The 17,117-nt window shown below is 42.3% G+C and overlaps 1 protein-coding gene across 8 annotated transcripts in view; it reads left to right on the top strand.

Moving 5' to 3' along the window:
- Positions 1–14,687: 14,687 nt before the first annotated feature.
- TMEM150C (transmembrane protein 150C) overlaps positions 14,688–17,117 on the top strand; it is a 76,107-nt gene continuing 73,677 nt past the window's right edge. Inside the window, exon 1 of one of the 8 annotated variants that reach the window (XM_073805395.1) lies at positions 14,688–15,063. The gene's annotated coding sequence lies outside the window, so the exon portion shown is untranslated. Of the gene's footprint in view, positions 15,064–15,204; positions 15,320–15,408; positions 15,687–17,117 lie in introns of those variants that run through there. The other 7 variants (XM_073805393.1, XM_073805399.1, XM_073805391.1 and 4 more) reach the window with 7 other exon arrangements.

The raw sequence follows: 17,117 nt of genomic DNA, 5'->3' as shown, positions 1-17,117 counted from the left end.
GTGGACCTCAGGGAAGACAACTGGACACTGACTTGGAGGTCACTGGGGCAGGTGAGAAGTGAGGCTTCTTCTGGAAGAAGCATGACATTTCTCAGACTTAAAATCTTCCTCATTGTCCTTACCCCCTCCTCCTCTCCTCCAGGACCACAGTAGTGGTGGGAAACTTGCTGTACCTGAATCACCTGAATCTCTCTGTTTCACAGGTAGATTTAATAATTGAGTATTTGCAATCTTGGTTTTCTGTTTGTGAAGTGGGTGACTCTATCTATCTAGGGCAGGGTCAGGCTCTCAGGGGCAAATGGGGAAGAATTCCATAAGATGGGGAAGGTTGCATTAATTAATATTTTCAAATAGTAAGGAGACACATACATATATGTACAATAGGAATATGGGTAGACCTGCTCTTACAGAACAAGAAATTGGTTCCATTGCTCTAGTCTGAAAGTGTTGGGACTGGGAAGGAGGCAGGAGTGTCTCTACACTCCCATGAGGATGGATGGGTGGAGCTCCACAGGATGCAATGGTCAGAAAGAAGGCCACAGGATGGCCCCACCAATTGCAACTAAAAAAAGACCCAAGCCAGCCCCACCCCTCTGCCAAAAAGGACAATCGATGGTTATCTGGCAACCATGATGCTCCCTCCCCTTTTAGTATTAGAAGATTTAATTAACCACCCAAAGCTGCTCTTGATGTTATTTCCAATCAAGTTTCATCTGTGTAAACCTGTTAATGGGAAAGGACAGGGTATCCCACAGTGACTTGCCTCTGCTCCATACCGAATGGGTGACACTACATCTATAAAATCATAGTCTAATAGAGAACAGACCTGTGGTTGCTGAAGGGGAAGGAGGGCTGGGGAGGGAAGGATTGGGAGTTTGGGATTAGCAGATGCAAATTAGTATATATAGGATGGATAAACAACAAGGTCCTACTGTATAGCACAGGGAACTATATTCAATATCCTGTGATAAACCATAGTGGAAAAGAATATATACATCTATAACTGAGTCACTTTGCTGTACAGCAAAAATTAACACAACATAGTAAATGAACTATACTTCAATAAAATTTTTTTAAATGAAAAATAAATAAAATAAAATCATAGTCTACAAGAGTTTAATTTTACAGCTGAGACCCAGAGAATTTGGCTGGCCCAAGGTGACACAAACAGGTGATGGCCTGAGAATCATCTTGGACTAACTCAGTTCTCTGACAGGAGTTTGTTGGGTGGAGTTTAATTGAATTGGCTTGACCCCAGCAGGGACCTCCTTCTCACTCAGTAAGTGAAAGCCTATCATGCTTGCTTATAATGCAAAATGGCCTCTTGCTACGTTGTGCTCATGGAGTCCTGAACTTAAACTTAGTCTCACTGACTCACAATTAGGGGGAGAGCCGAGTGGAAGCATTTGTAGAAGACTTTAAAACAAGGATAGTTCTGTTACTTTCAAATACTGTATCTATAGTGACAGAAACGTTAACAAAGGGCAGCCAAGGACAGGTCCAGCCAGCACTCCCAGGGCAAGGATTGGGCCAGCCTGCCTCTCTAAGGCTCTGAGCTCTTTGGGTTCGAAAGGGGTGCATGAGGGGATATTGGAGGGCTGGCACTGTGGAGAAAGGATTTGCAGAGGCCAGGGGCCAAGATTGCCAGATGGTCACATTGGATACCTACCTTTCAATTAGTGCATTTGAAGGAGCAAAAGGTGAGGGAGGTAATTAAGTGTGTATTTGCAGGGTTGAGCTGCATATAAAAACTTGACAGACTCACACAGTGGCAGCTGTGGCCTGAGACAGCACAGCCTTGTTCTCAGGGACCTGTTCTTCAGAAACGAACAGCTCAGGTTTGTTAGTAACTTTGTCCTAGGAGATGGGCCCCAGGTGAGTTTGGAATCCAGGATGGATCAGACCCTGTGCTGACTGGCCCCGTCCATCTTCTTTCACAGGTCACTGTGGTTCAAATGAAGATAGACACAGCCTTTAAGGAGAAGAGGGTAAGAAAAGATTTTGGAAAAGGAAACAAATAGCCTGGAGATAAAATAGGACTTTGTTAGCAGCTTTTTGAGGGGGAAGATATGAGTGCTTTTGCAATTTGGTAAGCAATAACTGAGTGCCTTAGATACTGGGGTATCTAAGGTGACTGACGTTACTAAGGTGAACAAAGCAGAGGCCCCCCCTTTCACTGGCCCACACTCTACTCGAGTGTATGTGTCTGGGGCTCACTTTCTTCTTAGTACCAATTGGTTCTACTCATCCCACTTCAATCTTCAGCAGCCTGGGGACTTCAGCAGCAGTTCCAAAAGGGAGAGATGGAGGTGTGCTGGCAAATTGTAGAATATTATAAAGCTGTTAGAAAACAACTTAGCTCAATTCTCCTTTTTTGAGACCAGATTACCCTGATACCAAAACCAGACAAAAACATCACAAGAAAAGAGCTGTAAATGACCATACTTTGTTAAAAGGTCATATTCATTTCCAATGTTTATTTCGCTTTTCTACGCAGTGGTTTATCTTGTCATACATCTAACTTTAAGGATCTAGAATCCATGTTTGTATTAGTTAACATGGCCTCAAATCCCATTTTGTTTAACAAATACTTATTCATCACCACTATACACGGGGTGTCATACAGGTGTCTATAAAAGCCTTTATCACGTCATATCAAAGCCATCTGCTTATGAGTCGGACTCCCCCACTACCAAACAGTATTCATGTCTCACTCATGCCTGTGTCCCCAGCACCTCGCACAGGCCATTCCCATAGGACTTGGCATTCAATACGTGTTTGGGCATTTTGGCATTCAATACGTGTATGTCAAAATGTGGGTATATCTTTAATATGGGGCTGAACCTACATGAGTGCCAATAGAGTGATGGGGATTGGGTGATGAATCTGAGGGAGATTTAGGTGGTGGGGTTGAGGAGAGGGACAACTGTAATGGGAAAGAAGGCTGGGAAGTAGGATAGAATCAGCTCATAGCGAGGCTTAAGGCCCATGCTAAAGAGCTGGAATCTAGTTTTGTATCCAATGGGGAGATTGAAGGGTTAGAGGACAATGAAAGATCATCTTCATATTAGTTTTTAAAAAGAAAATTCTTGTAAAGCCCATATGTGTATCAGTTAGGGGGCTTTCCATTGAGAGTAACAGAAAACCTGACTCTAACAAAGTTAAAAAAAGGAATTCAGTGGTTTGTACAACTGAAAATTCCAGATGTAGGGTAGACTACAGACACAATTTCATCAAGACCCCGGTTTCATTTCTCTATGATTATCTTAGCTTTGTCCTCCTCCATGTGTTGGCATCATCCTCAGACTTGTTTCTCTCATGGTTGCAAGACTGCTGCCAACAGGGCTAGTTGCTATTGTTTGAAGTTTGAAGTTTGAAGTTTGAAAAGTCCAAACTTTCACTCTGATTAGACCAGTTTAGCTCTCGTTCCCACATGAACAAATTCATGAGCCAGAGCCAGATAAATAGGATTAAACTGATGGCTTAGGCCAACTGAGGCCACCCCCATGGCCAAGAGTAGATCAATCCATCCAAAATGCATGACTACTTCCCAGTAGGAGAGTGATGTTTGGAAAGCTGAGAAGGCAACCAACAATGTTCACTACAATATGACAGAATAAATGCCTAAGAATAAGGAAGGAATTTATGAAAAAGAAGAATGGCAAGGGAGAATTTGCCTTACTTTATTAAAATGATGAAAAATAGAATGATTTGGACACAAAGAACCCCAAAATAAATCCAAGTTGATTTTAAAATTAGTCCGTTACAAATGTGGCATTTTTATGGTGGTTTAGTTAATGAAAACTATTGGCATAATTATCAATCAAACTGGAAGGAGATCAAGTTAGATCCCTGGTCCTTGCAACATAAATAAGAAATTCCAAATGTATCAGAAAACCAAAAATAAAAAACAAAACAATAAAGGTATTAGAAGAAAATTGGAAGAAGAAAATTGATTCAGTCACCAATGGCCAATTATTTAATCAATCGTGCCTATATAATGAAGCCTAAAGAACAGGGTTCAGAAGCTCCATTCCCCTTCCCACACACCTTGCTCTATGCATCTCTTCCATATGGCTGTTCTTGAATTATATCCATTTATGATAACCAATAATCTAGTAAGTAATCTCTTTTCCTGAGTTCTATGAGCAGCTCTAGCAAAGTAACTGAACCTGAAGAGGGAGTCTTTGGAATCTCCAATCTATAATTTATTGGTCAGAAGCACAGGTAATAACCTGGACTTGAAGTGGGCATCTGAAGTGGGGAGGGGACTTTTTTGTGGGACTAAACCCTTAACGTGCGAGATCTAACACTATCTCCAGGTATATCTACCTATCAGAATCGAGTTAATAAGATACCCAGCTGGTATCAGAGGACTGTTTGATGTGTGGAAAACCCACACGTCTGGTATCAGAAGTGAAGCAGTGCTGTGGCAGAGCATTGAGACTAGAGGGGACACACAGAAGGAGTGTGGTTTTCCTTCACATTTCTGGGACAGTGGCGGGATTTGCTAGATCAGCCCTGGCTCATGGAATCATGTGGTTTGGGAAGAGAAAGGATGAAAGGGCAGGGAAAAATAAAACTAGGAAAACAGTTCATTTATGATAGCATCAAAAAGTAAAATACTTGTGACTGTCTTTTTTAAAATTTTAGCCATTCTAGTGGGTGTGTAGTGGTATTTCACTGGGGTTTTGATTTTCATTTTCCTGATGGCTAATGATGTTCAACATAATTAAATAAATTTAACCAAAAAATGCATAACTTATACTCTGAAAACTGCAAAACATTGGTGAAAGTAAGTTTTAGATAAATGGAATGATATCCCATGTTAATGGATTGGAAAACCAAACATTGTTAAGATGGCAATATCCCCTCAACTGATCTACAGTTCAATGCAGTCTCTATAAAAATAGCAGTTGGGGGACTTTCCTGCTGGTCCAGTGGCTAAGGCTCTGCACTCCCAATGCAGAGGGCCTGGGTTCAATCCTTGGTCAGGAAACATAGATCCCACATGCTGCAACTAGTGTTCCCACATGCCACAACTAAAAGATCCTGCACACGGCAATGAAAATCCCGTGGGCCACAGCTAAGACACAGCGCAGCCAAATAAATTAATAGATAGTTTTTTAAAAGATAAAATAGAAGCTGTATTCTTTGCAGAAATTGACAAACTGATTCAAAAATTCTTATGAAAATAGAAGGACTGAGAAAATTTTTTTAAATCTTGAAAAAGAACAAAGTTGGAAGACTCACACATCAGGAAGGTGTTTTTAAGATGGAGGAAATATGCCCACATTTATAGGTGAAGGGGAAGAGCCACTTGAGAGGGAGAGATTAGATACCCATAAGAGAGTCTTGGGATACCTTAAATGTAAATGGATTAAATACTCCAACCAAAAGACATAGACTGGCTGAATGGATACAAAAACAAGACCCATATACATGCTGTCTACAAGAGACCCACTTCACACCCAGGGACACATACAGACTGAAAGTGAGGGGATGGAAAAAGATATTCCATGCAAAGGGAAATCAAAAGAAAGCTGGAGTAGCAATTCTCATATCAGACAAAATAGACTTTAAAATAAAGACTATTACAAGAGACAAAGAAGGACACTACATAATGATCAAGGGATCATTCCAAGAAGAAGATATAACAATTGTAAATATTTATGCACCCAACATAGGAGCACCTCAATACATAAGGCAGATGCTAACAGCCATAAAAGGGGAAATCGACAGTAACACAATCATAGTAGGGGACTTTAACACCCCACTTTCACCAATGAACAGATCATCCCAAAAGAAAATAAAAAAGGAAACACAAGCTTTAAATGATACATTAAACAAGATGGACTTTATTGATACTTCCAGGACATTCCATCCAAAAACTACAGAATAAACTTTCTTCTCAAGTGCTCATGGAACATTCTCCAGGATAGATCATATCTTGGGTCACAAATCAAGCCTTGGTAAATTTAAGAAAATTGAAATCATATCAAGTATCTTTTCTGACCACAATGCTATAAGACTAGATATCAATTACAGGAAAAAATCTGTAAAAAATACAAGCACATGGAGGCTAAACAACACACTACTTAATAACCAAGAGAGCACTGAAGAAATCAAAGAGGAAATCGAAAAATACCTAGAAACAAATGACAATGAAAACATGACAACCAAAAACCTATGGGATGCAGCAAAAGCAATTCTAAGAGGGAAGTTTATAGCAATACAATCCTACCTCAAGAAGCAAGAAACATCTCAAATAAACAACCTAAACTTACACTTAAAGCAATTAGAGAAAGAAGAACAAAAAAACCCCAAAGTTAGCAGAAGGAAAGAAATCATAAAGATTAGATCAGAAATAAATGAAAAAGAAATGAATGAAACAATAGCAAAGATCAATAAAACCAAAAGGTGGTGCTTTGAGAAGATAAACAAAATTGATAAACCATTAGCCAGACTCATCAAGAAAAAAGGGAGAAGACTCAAATCAATAGAATTAGAAATGAAAAAGGAGAAGTAACAACAGAAACTGCAGAAATACAAAGGATCATGAGATCCTTGTATGCCAATTAAATGGACAACCTGGAAGAAATAGACAAATTCTTAGAAAAGCAGAACCTTCCGAGACTGAACCAGGAAGAAATAGAAAATATAAACAGACCAATTACAAGCACTGAAATTGAGACTGTGATTAAAGTCTTCCAACAAACAAAAGACCAGGACCAGATGGCTTCACAGGTGAATTCTATCAAACATTTAGAGAAGAGCTAACACCTATCCTTCTCAAACTCTTCCAAAATATAGCAGAGGGAGGAACACTCCCAAATTCATTCTATGAGGCCACCATCACCCTGATACCAAAACCAGACAAAGATGTCATGAAAATAGAAAACAACAGGTCAATATCACTGATGAACATAGATGCAAAAATCCTCAACAAAATACTAGCAAACAGAATCCAACAACACATTAAAAGGATCATACACCATGATCAAGTGGGGTTTATCCCAGGAATGCAAGGATTCTTCAATATACGCAAATCAATCAATGTGATAAACCATATTAACAAACTGAAGGAGAAAAACCATATGATCATCTCAATACATGCAAAAAAAGCTTTTGACAAAGTTCAGCACCCATTTATGATAAAAACCCTCCAGAAAGTAGGCACAGAGGGAACTTACCTCAACATAATAAAGGCCATATATGACAAACCCACAGCCAACATCATTCTCAATGGTGAAAAATTGAAAGCATTTCCTCTAAGATCAGGAACAAGACAAGGTTTCCCACTCTCACCACTATTATTCAACAGTTTTGGAAGTTTTCGCCACAGCAATCAGAGAAGAAAAAGAAATAAAGGGAATACAAATTGGAAAAGAAGAAGTAAAACTGTCACTGTTTGCAGGTGACATGATACTATACATAGAGCATCCTAAAGATGCCACCAGAAAACTACTAGAGCTAATCAATGAATTTTGTAGAGTTGCAGGATAAAAAATTAATGCACAGAAATCTCTTGCATTCCTATACACTAATGATGAAAAATCTGAAAGAGAAATTAATGAAACACTCCCATTTACCATTGCAACAAAAAGAATAAAATACCTAGGAATACACCTACCTAAGGAGACAAAAGACCTGTATGCAGAAAACTATAAGACACTGATGAAAGAAATTAAAGATGATACAAACAGATGGAGAGATATACCATGTTCTTGGATTGGAAGAATCAATATTGTGAAAATGACTATACGACCCAAAGCAATCTATAGATTCAATGCAATCCCTGTCAAACTACCAATGGCATTTTTCACAGAACTAGAACAAAAAATTTCACAATTTTGTATGGAAACACAAAAGACCCCGAATAGGCAAAGCAATCTTGAGAAAGAAAAATGGTGCTGAAGGAATCAGATTGCCTGACTTCAGACTATATTACAAAGCTACAGTAATCAAGACAGTATTGTACTAGCACAAAAACAGAAATATAGATCAATGGAACAAGATAGAAAGCCCAGAGATAAACCCACACACGTATGGTCACCTAATTTTTGATAAAGGAGGCAGGAATATACAATGGAGAAAAGACAGCCTCTTCAATGAGTGATGCTGGGAAAACTGGACAGCTACATGTAAAAGAATGAAATTAGAACACTCCCTAACACCATACACAAAAATAAACTCAAAATGGATTAAAGACCTAAATGTAAGGCCAGGGATATAAAACTCTTAGAGGAAAACATAAGCAGAACACTTTATGGCATAAATCACAGCAAGATCCTTTTTGACCTACCTCCTAGAGAAATGGAAATAAAAACAAAAATAAACAAATGGGACCTAATGAAAGTTAAAAGATTTTGCACAGCAAAGGAAACCATAAACAAGATGAAAAGACAGCCCTCAGAATGGGAGAAAATATTTGCAAATGAAGCAACTGACAAAGGATTAATCTCCAAAGTACACAAGCAGCTCATGCAGCTTAATATCAGAAAAACAAACAACCCAATACAAAACTGGGCAGAAGACCTAAATAGACATTTCTCCGAAGAAGATATACAGATAGCCACAAACACATGAAAGAATGCTCAACATCACTAATCATTAGAGAAATGCAAATCAAAACTACAATGAGGTATCACCTCACACCAGTCAGAATGGCCATCATCAAAAAATCTACAAACAATAAATGCTGGAGAGGGTGTGGAGAAAAGGGAACCCTCTTGCACTGTTGGTGGTAATGCAAATTGATACAGCCACTATGGAGAACAGTATGGAGGTTCATTAAAAAACTAAAAATAGAACTACCATACCACCCAGCAATCCCACTACTGGACATATACCCTGAGAAAACCATAATTCAAAAAGAGTCACATACCACAATGTTCATTGCAGCTCTATTTACAATAGCCAGGACATGGAAGCAACCTAAGTGCCCATCTTCGGTTGAATGGATAAAGAAGATGTGGCACATATATACAATGGAATATTACTCAGCCATAGAAAGATATGAAACTGAGTTATTTGTAATGAGGTGGATGGACCTAGAGTCTGTTATACAGAGTGAAGTAAGTCAGAAAGAAAAAAAGAAATACCATATGCTAACACATATACATGGAATCTAAAAAAAAAAAATGGTTCTGAAGAACCTAGGGGCAGGACAGGAATAAAGACGCAGATGTAGAGAATGGACTTGAGGACACAGGTAGGGGAAAAGGTAAGCTGGGAGGATGTGAGAGAGTGGCATGGACTTATATATACTACCAGATGTAAAATAGATAGCTAGTGGGAAGCAGCCGCATAGCACAGGGAGATCAGCTCAGTGCTTTTTGACCACCTAGAGGGGTGGGATAGGGAGGGTGGGAGATAGACCCAAGAGGGAGGAGATATGGGGATATACGTATATGTATAGCTGACTCACTTTGTTATAAAGCAGAAACTAACACACAATTGTGAAGCAATTATACTTCAATGAAGATGTTAAAAAAAAAAAGTTAGCCTAAGTACCCAACTAACACACACACACACACACACACACACACACACACACACACAGACACACACAAAAGAGAGTCTTGGGAGTGGACAGAATAAAGAATAACAACTAGTAGAGTTAGGCTTCAAAATAAAGTGAGGAACTTCATCTTTGAAGGGGGTGGGGGAGAATTATAGAAAATAAAAAGATATTTTTTGGTGGAGAGAAGTTGAGCCTCCATACAGGGGTGAAATATAAAATATTTAACAACCAGGGCTTGGTGGGCACCAACAGTCCAGACACTGCTATGGAGGCCTTCTCCGTCTGTGTTAACTCTTTAGTTGCTAGTCAAGGTGAAGTCTCAGGGTAGAGGCTGGGGCAGACAGCAGAGTGGGACCACAAAAACTCTAGGGCTGAAGCAACATCTCCTAGCAAGAACTTTAAAAGACTGAATACAAATGATCTAAATTCCTCAAAAACAGTCACCCGTGACAAAAAGACTATCATACCATAAAAATGATTAATCTTTAGCTCTCTGATTTAGGAGGGATTTTTCTTTCTGTTTTTTTATCAAATAAATAATGGATGCCTTTCATAAAAAACAGTGCATATTGGCAAAAGGTCCAAAGGGGATTAATTGAAATAAAAATTGTTCACACTCTTTTGGCTTATTCTCTTGTAGTAAAGGACAGTGTCGTGGTTCAAATGGGGATAATGGGGTTACAGTGAATTTTAGAACATGGAATCTGGTGTTTATTTGAGGTTCTTCCTCTGAGCACTAGCCACAGACCTCTTTCAGACTCTGCTTTCTCACTGGAGGAGAGCGAGATGATAATACCTAGCACTCAAGAGAACACAGTGAAGTGCTCAGGGTTTCCCAGATCACAACTGCCAAGTGCATAATATGGAAACTGTCAGCAAAGAAATCATATCAACCTCAACCACACGTTGGTCTCCAAAGGAAGGCACCACTTTACTTGTCCATCTGCATTTCAGAAATATTTCTCCCTTATCACTGCAAAGCACTGCAGTCCTCTAAGACCAGATATGCTGGTCTGAGTGCTGCTGGCCCAGTGGAGCAGACCCTGAAGAATTCATTGGTCCCTGATCTAGGGCAGGCTGTATGTGCTGTAGCCTTTTCAAAACCTAGACTTTTCTGATGAAAAGAGACCTTTTATCTAATCCCAGTCCCCTAGATGAGGAAACCACAGCAAAGATTAAACCAACATATAGATCCATTTGGATCTTTTAATCCAGTATCCTTACTTCTTTCTTGTTGGGAAGCTTAAGTTATAATTTATTACACATGAAGGGAGTTTCTTGACACATTTCACTTATTTGTAATTCAGGTAAGATGCCAGCTTGACACATCCCCAGAGGTTTTAAGGTATAATAGGGAATGCATTATATTTGAATATATAGCTGATATGTTGACCCAGCGGGACTCATGGTATAATCAGAAAACAGCTCTATATTCCTCTGTGATGCCTGTTCAAACCTGCTCTGTGGGGCTAGTTTTTTCCCCACCCCTTGAATAAATTAATGTGTAGGAGCTATGACTTTTGAGGTCACTCTCAAATAATAAAAAAGCCTCTGAGAAAGACAAATATCATATCATATCACTTATATGTGGAATCTAAAAATGATACAATGAACTTATTTACAAAACAGAAAGAGACTCACAGATATAGAAAACAAAATTATGGTTACCAAAGGGGAAAGGGGGAGAGGAGGGATAAATTAGGGGTTTGGGATTAACATCTGCACACTACTATATATAAAATAGTATTACTGTATAACACAGGAAACTGTATTCAATATCTTGTAATGACCTATACTGGAAAAGAATCTGAAAAAGATTCATGTATATGTATAACTGAAACTTTACTGTACACCTGAAGCATTGTGAATCAACTATACTTCAATTTCAAAAAGAAACACAAAACAAAACAAAAGGCCTCTGGTTATTGGTAGTCAAAAATAGTCTTATATCAGTAATTAATACGTCTGGTCTAGTGTAATAATAAAAAGCCCACACTTCAGTGGCAAAGGCGTGTAATGGTAGGCTCTCGCTGTATTTCTGCAGCCTGGCTTCTCCCCTCCTTGCACAACAGGAGGCTGTCTAACTCCTCCAGGACTAAAGTGGGAAAGAGAGAGAGCTAAGGAGGCAAAAAGCTGGCTCTAGGTGGGCATGGCTTCCTGCGGCCATGGAGCTGACACTTCCTATCACTGGTGCTATCTCATGGCTTTGTTGGAGCCACCAGCACCCTGCTGGGCAATCTCTCACCACCCAACCCCTTGGCCCACGCAAGTTCATTTTGCCTCTGATGGTTGCCTTAGATTCTTCCGCCCCCAGGGCATCCGGAGGCATACCTCTGGCTTCTATCTGCTGAGGTCTCTTTGCCCTTCCAAGCAGTCCTCTTGGGTAGATCAAAGTCAAGCCCACACTGTCTGTCTCACTATCTTAGACTTGCCTTCCATGGAAGTAAATTACTTCCCCTACTAGAGTCCCTACCCGCCTATGTTCAGGCCACTTTTACCAACTCTGGCCCTTTAGATTTCTCAGGCATGAGCCAGACATTGGTCCGTGGCATTTCCCAAACTGCAGGGGACACATCTCAAGCTCTCCGAGAGACCGGCCTGAAGTCCCTCTCATCAGACTCAAGGTGAGAGAAGAACACCCTTCGCCCTCCCCCTGGGGGCTGCATAAGGGGGGTCTCTTAGAACACCTACACCTCCTTCCACAGAAACCCTTCTTCATCCACAGCACTTCCGGCAGCCTCCACTTCAACCTTATACCTTCAAAGCAAGTGAAAGGTCAGGCAACACTCCTTTGCAAGCCCTACTTGGTGGTCCTGCAACTTGTTTGGAATGTGAGAGTGGTTGGCAACCATTATCTGGGGCCCCTGTCAAAATGGAAATAAAATAATAGCTCCCGTTTAACAACCTGTTAAATGTTTACTTTACAAGTACCCCGTGAGGTTTTCTTTAATAGGTAGGTGTTGGTAGAAATCAAATGCCATTTCAATGAACTTTGTATGCTTTTGCTGCTCACCAGAGATGGAACATCAGTTGGATTGGATAATTCAACTGATAAGGCTTGGTAATGATTGGATAAGGCTGGGAATGATTTTGTTATACAGAGATTATTATTACAACGAGATTCACTGCAACTGGACCAGCAGCAGGGATTCCCAGAATCCCAGGAGTGTTATTTATGAGTTGTGCTTCTCAAGTCTGCTTTGCGAGCTGAACAAAGGAACTGATTTGAATCTTAAACAACAATAAAGTGGCTGCAGGGAGAAAGAAAATGAGAGAATATAGAATTTCTTTGTGATTCTAAATGTTCTATAGTGGTTTCAGTTGGGTAACAAGTTCACTTATATCAGAAAAGCCACCACCCCTACTCAGATGGAGGGATACCTGTGCTGTGAGTTATGTCAGTGGACTTGGTAGATCACCATGGTGTCAGAATCATGGTGCCTCATCGTGATCCTGTGGAATGATTCTATCCCTGCATACTGATCACCACCCTACCCACCAAGTTTGTGTCTGGCCTCTATTTCCAGGTCTTAAACCCTGTTTGATCTGTACTTGTACCTTTCCTCAAAGCCTGAAGCATTTTGGAACACTGTCAACAGATCATTTTGGAATACAGGATAGATCTTTATATACATTTTTAAAAAAGAGAACCAGCTCCAGAAGAGTATTTTGCTCTTACATCCATACATGATTTAATATATCTAAGATTGTACTGAGTACATCGTGGATGAATTTTAACGGATGGGATACCAAGACCAATAAAAGAAAAATCAAAGCATGGATAAACTTATATTTAGTTTGTCTTCAGTTCTCTTGAAACTTCACTAGAAGTCTCATGACATTAATGGAATCTGTTTATAACAACCAACTCTCCTTCGTGGCTGGGATTTTAATATAATCTTTCAGCTGTCAGTATCACTGTCAGGAATGTAATTTATTCCACTCTTTGAGTTTATTTGGATGGATGTTTTAGAGATGAAGGTGACGATGATTTAGTGCTGCTGACAAATGGCACCAAGCCTTCTATCTTCACAAATTCAAGTTTGTTTCTTAAGCACAAGTGGGCCTGGCTCTGCGTGAAAATGAAAATATTCAAATAAATTTAACATAGCGCAAGGGTTCTCAGTCCTTCCATAAAGACAAGGAAAAGTAAGGACATTTTACAAATAGGGAACCCTTCTCCCAAGAAAGGCAGTGATTTAGTCATGGGCATGTCAGAATCACCTGTGACTCTTTGTAAAAATACCCTTGTTTGGATCGCTCCTCTCTGCTCAACACTCCCTGCCCTCGGGTTCTGACTTAGGGGGTCTGAGGTAGATCCAGGCATTTGTATTTTTTAAAGCTCCCACTGGTGATTCAGGTACGCAGACAGAGTTAAGTTCATAATTGTATGAATCCAGAAGTTTTTAAAGAATGGACTGGAAGCAGGTGTAGCTAGAGGGTGCCTTCAGTCATCACAGAGAGAAATGAATGGTAGAGAAGGGATGGAATTGGGGGGGGCGGTCCTCACCTCAGAGCTGAGGTTCATTCACCGACTGGCCTCAAGCAATTCTTAGCTCTGGGAAGTCACAGATCACTGAGGATCTGATGAAAGCAGTAGTCACTCTCCTCGGAAAGAATGGGCATAGGCTATCCTCCACAAAATTCAGCAGAGGATCTAGATTAAAGTTTTTGTTTTTGCTGTTTTAACCAGATGTTTTAACCTGAAGGGAAGGTATACAGAAGAGGCCAGGTCCCTGGCCTCAAGAAGCTCGCAGTCTAGTAGCCAGGAAAAAGCAGTAAAAACATATCAATACACACATAATAGTGTATCATGGGGGAATAGTACATCGTGGGGGAAGGAAGAGTTCTGGAATGTTGAATTGGAGAATTTGAACCGTGTGCTTTGAGAGGCAGCAGATGAGAAGAGGCAGGTGTGGTGGGGGGGGGCCTAAAAGAATGGAGGTCAGCCTAAGGCAGGTGGATAAAGGAGGTCCTCCAGTGGGAGCCCCGGAAGGCTGCGTCTGGAAGAGAAGTTAACGGTGAGCGTGAGATAAAAATAGCCTTGATCCACGCTGCTGCCAGAGGTCACTGACATAGTGCCACTGATTGGCTGCGGTCTGCGGTGGGGAAAGCTATTCAGATGCCGATGAATACAGTTTTATAGCCGACTCAGACGAGACACTGGCAGGAAGAGAGCAACCTGGCGCTGGGAGGGCGGCCTTGGAGTCTCCGCTCATTGCCAGGGTCAGAAGTTGGCCCTGTGTTTGCTCTTCACGATGAAAGAAAACCGCGGGAGAGCGCTGAGCGGCGGAGAACTGCATTCAGCCAGTGGGCACGAAAATGAGTTTTAGCTGCTCTGTGCAAAAACCCTAGGTGTGGGGACAGAAGGGAGCCGACCAGCAGGTTACAACAGGTCAGGAATAAATAACCACCAGGCGGAGGATCCCAGATTCAGTCCTTCCTTTTGTTGAGTGAGGAGCGAGCGCCAGGCAATCGCGTTCACAAAGGCTTTGGAAAGAAGCGGTTCCACCGTCCCCGCTCGGCTCCAGCCCCGGGTAACTATGCGGGGTCCCGAGGGGTGGTGGAAGCCGGAGGCCCCGCGGGGGTGTGGAGGGGGGTCACTCTCCCCGGGAGGCCTGGAAGCGGGACCCCAGAATAAGCCGGGGGCGGGCCGCGGCGCGGCGGGCGGGCAGATCCCACCCCTTCCTGAAGGAAGCGCCCTCCTCGCCGCGACTGCCGCCGACGCCGCCGCTGCCGCCGCCTCAGGTCACGGCCCCGCCAGGCGACCGCGGCCCCGCCGCACCGGAGCAGGTAGGCGCGGCGCCCCCTCTTCCGCGCGGGGCCGCCGGGCAGCCAGGGGGCATGGGGTTCGGCTCCGCGCCCAGCCCGGAGGCGGAGAACAGGGGACTGCGGGAGCCGCAGCGGGGCTCGGGCGGCGGGGTCTTCCCGGCGGCGGAGCCCTGCTCGGCGGCGGCCCCCGCCCCGGAGCGCCGCGGGCTCGGCGCCGCCTCCCGAGCCCCCGCGGGTGCACTCCCGGAGCGAGGCGCGGTGGCTGGCGGCGTTTCGGAGTCCCGGCCGGCGCGCCTACTCCCCGCCGCCGCCGCCGCCGCCGCCGCAGTGCCGTCAGCCGAACCCCTGCGCCTCCCGCCCGCTACGGTTCGGATCCCGTCTTTGACAGGTGTGCCCTCCGCCCCCCGCCGCCCCATCCGATACCCAGGCCTTTTGTTGTCGGGGGACTCGGAAAAGACCCCAAGTTTGGCCTCCCGGTCTCCCTGCCGTTCGCCGTTCACTTTCCCGTTAGCCGAGACAGGCTGGCGGGGACAGCAGGGGAGCCGGGAGAGAGGCACTAACTTGCCTTGCCCTGTGCGCAGCTCTCCGCTCTAAATGAACAATCTCGCTTTCCTCTCCTGGGTGCACACTTGGGAAGAAATGGGATTTTCGGTTTCTCCGGCGAGTGGGCGACCGACCGAGGCTGTTTGACCATCCACTGCAATAAAAGCGTGATTAGCTTTGGGTTATGGAGAGAGCCCTTGTCGAGTGATTTTCTCCTCCTTAAACGAATCAAATGAAGAACGAGAGGGTTTTTCCCATTCTAAATTCATATTCCTTTTTTCTCTACTCACGCCTCTCCTCCGTCCACCCCTACCTCCACGGCACTTTATTATATCCCAAACACTTCCCTGATTTTTTTGGTCAGGTTTATTCCGGTCAGACCGTCTTTCACGGCTGAGCCAAGGACTGTGACTACAAATGTGAGAACACAGCCCAGTTGGGATGGAAACCCCTCTCCTGGAGTGAACCCGGTCCCACTTGCTGTGGGAGACCAGGAGAGGTCCTGTTAGGCAACCACATATACTAATAACATGGGTTTTTAAAAAAAGTTCTTGGATCTGTTACAATAACACAGCCTAAACTGTAATATTAGTTTCTGCTTCTTCATTTCTCTGCTTGAATCAAAGGCAGATTTTTAATAATTCAGGGTTGTAACTCCATTCAGGGCTGCAGTTCATCAAAAAGATAGGCAAATGTGGATGTATAAACTCCATGGTAACAGTTAATAAGTTGACCTACTTAAAGTTTTCAAGGAAAAATTGTTAGGTTCATATGTGTGGTATTTGCAGATCATAGAATTTTACATTCTCAGCTCTCGTGCATTAAATAATCCCAAACTTTTTCTTCTGTGCGTCCCAGACACACCATGTTTCTATGATTAACTATAGCTACCATCTTTTAATGAGCTAGAAATGTGAGTTTAATCTTCAAGGCGTAAGCATAAGAATTTTAATGGTGTCTTTTATTTATACAGTATTTAATAAATATTTTGCAAGCTCTCCAAGTTGGAAGTTCAAAAACTGGACATGATAAATAAGTTTTGCTAACAATAATGACAGTTGGTAGATGTTATGACACTGAACAAACATATTAAAGTGTTTGGGAAACGCATGTTTATTATAATCTGCCATTAGCTGAAGGAAATTTGTTTGTATTATTTAAATTGACCTTCAAGTGTCCTTATAGCAATTACTTAACTCATGTATTTCTCATCAAATGCCTTTTACAGGTTGCTTGCTTTCAGGGAGATAGTTTACTCTGTGGAGTAATTCTTTCT

This window comes from Tursiops truncatus, chromosome 5 (genome assembly GCF_011762595.2).
Source record: "Tursiops truncatus isolate mTurTru1 chromosome 5, mTurTru1.mat.Y, whole genome shotgun sequence".
Lineage (NCBI taxonomy): Eukaryota > Metazoa > Chordata > Mammalia > Artiodactyla > Delphinidae > Tursiops > Tursiops truncatus.
The sequence above is the reverse complement of the archived record's forward strand: the minus strand, read 5'-3'. Positions and strand labels throughout refer to the sequence as shown.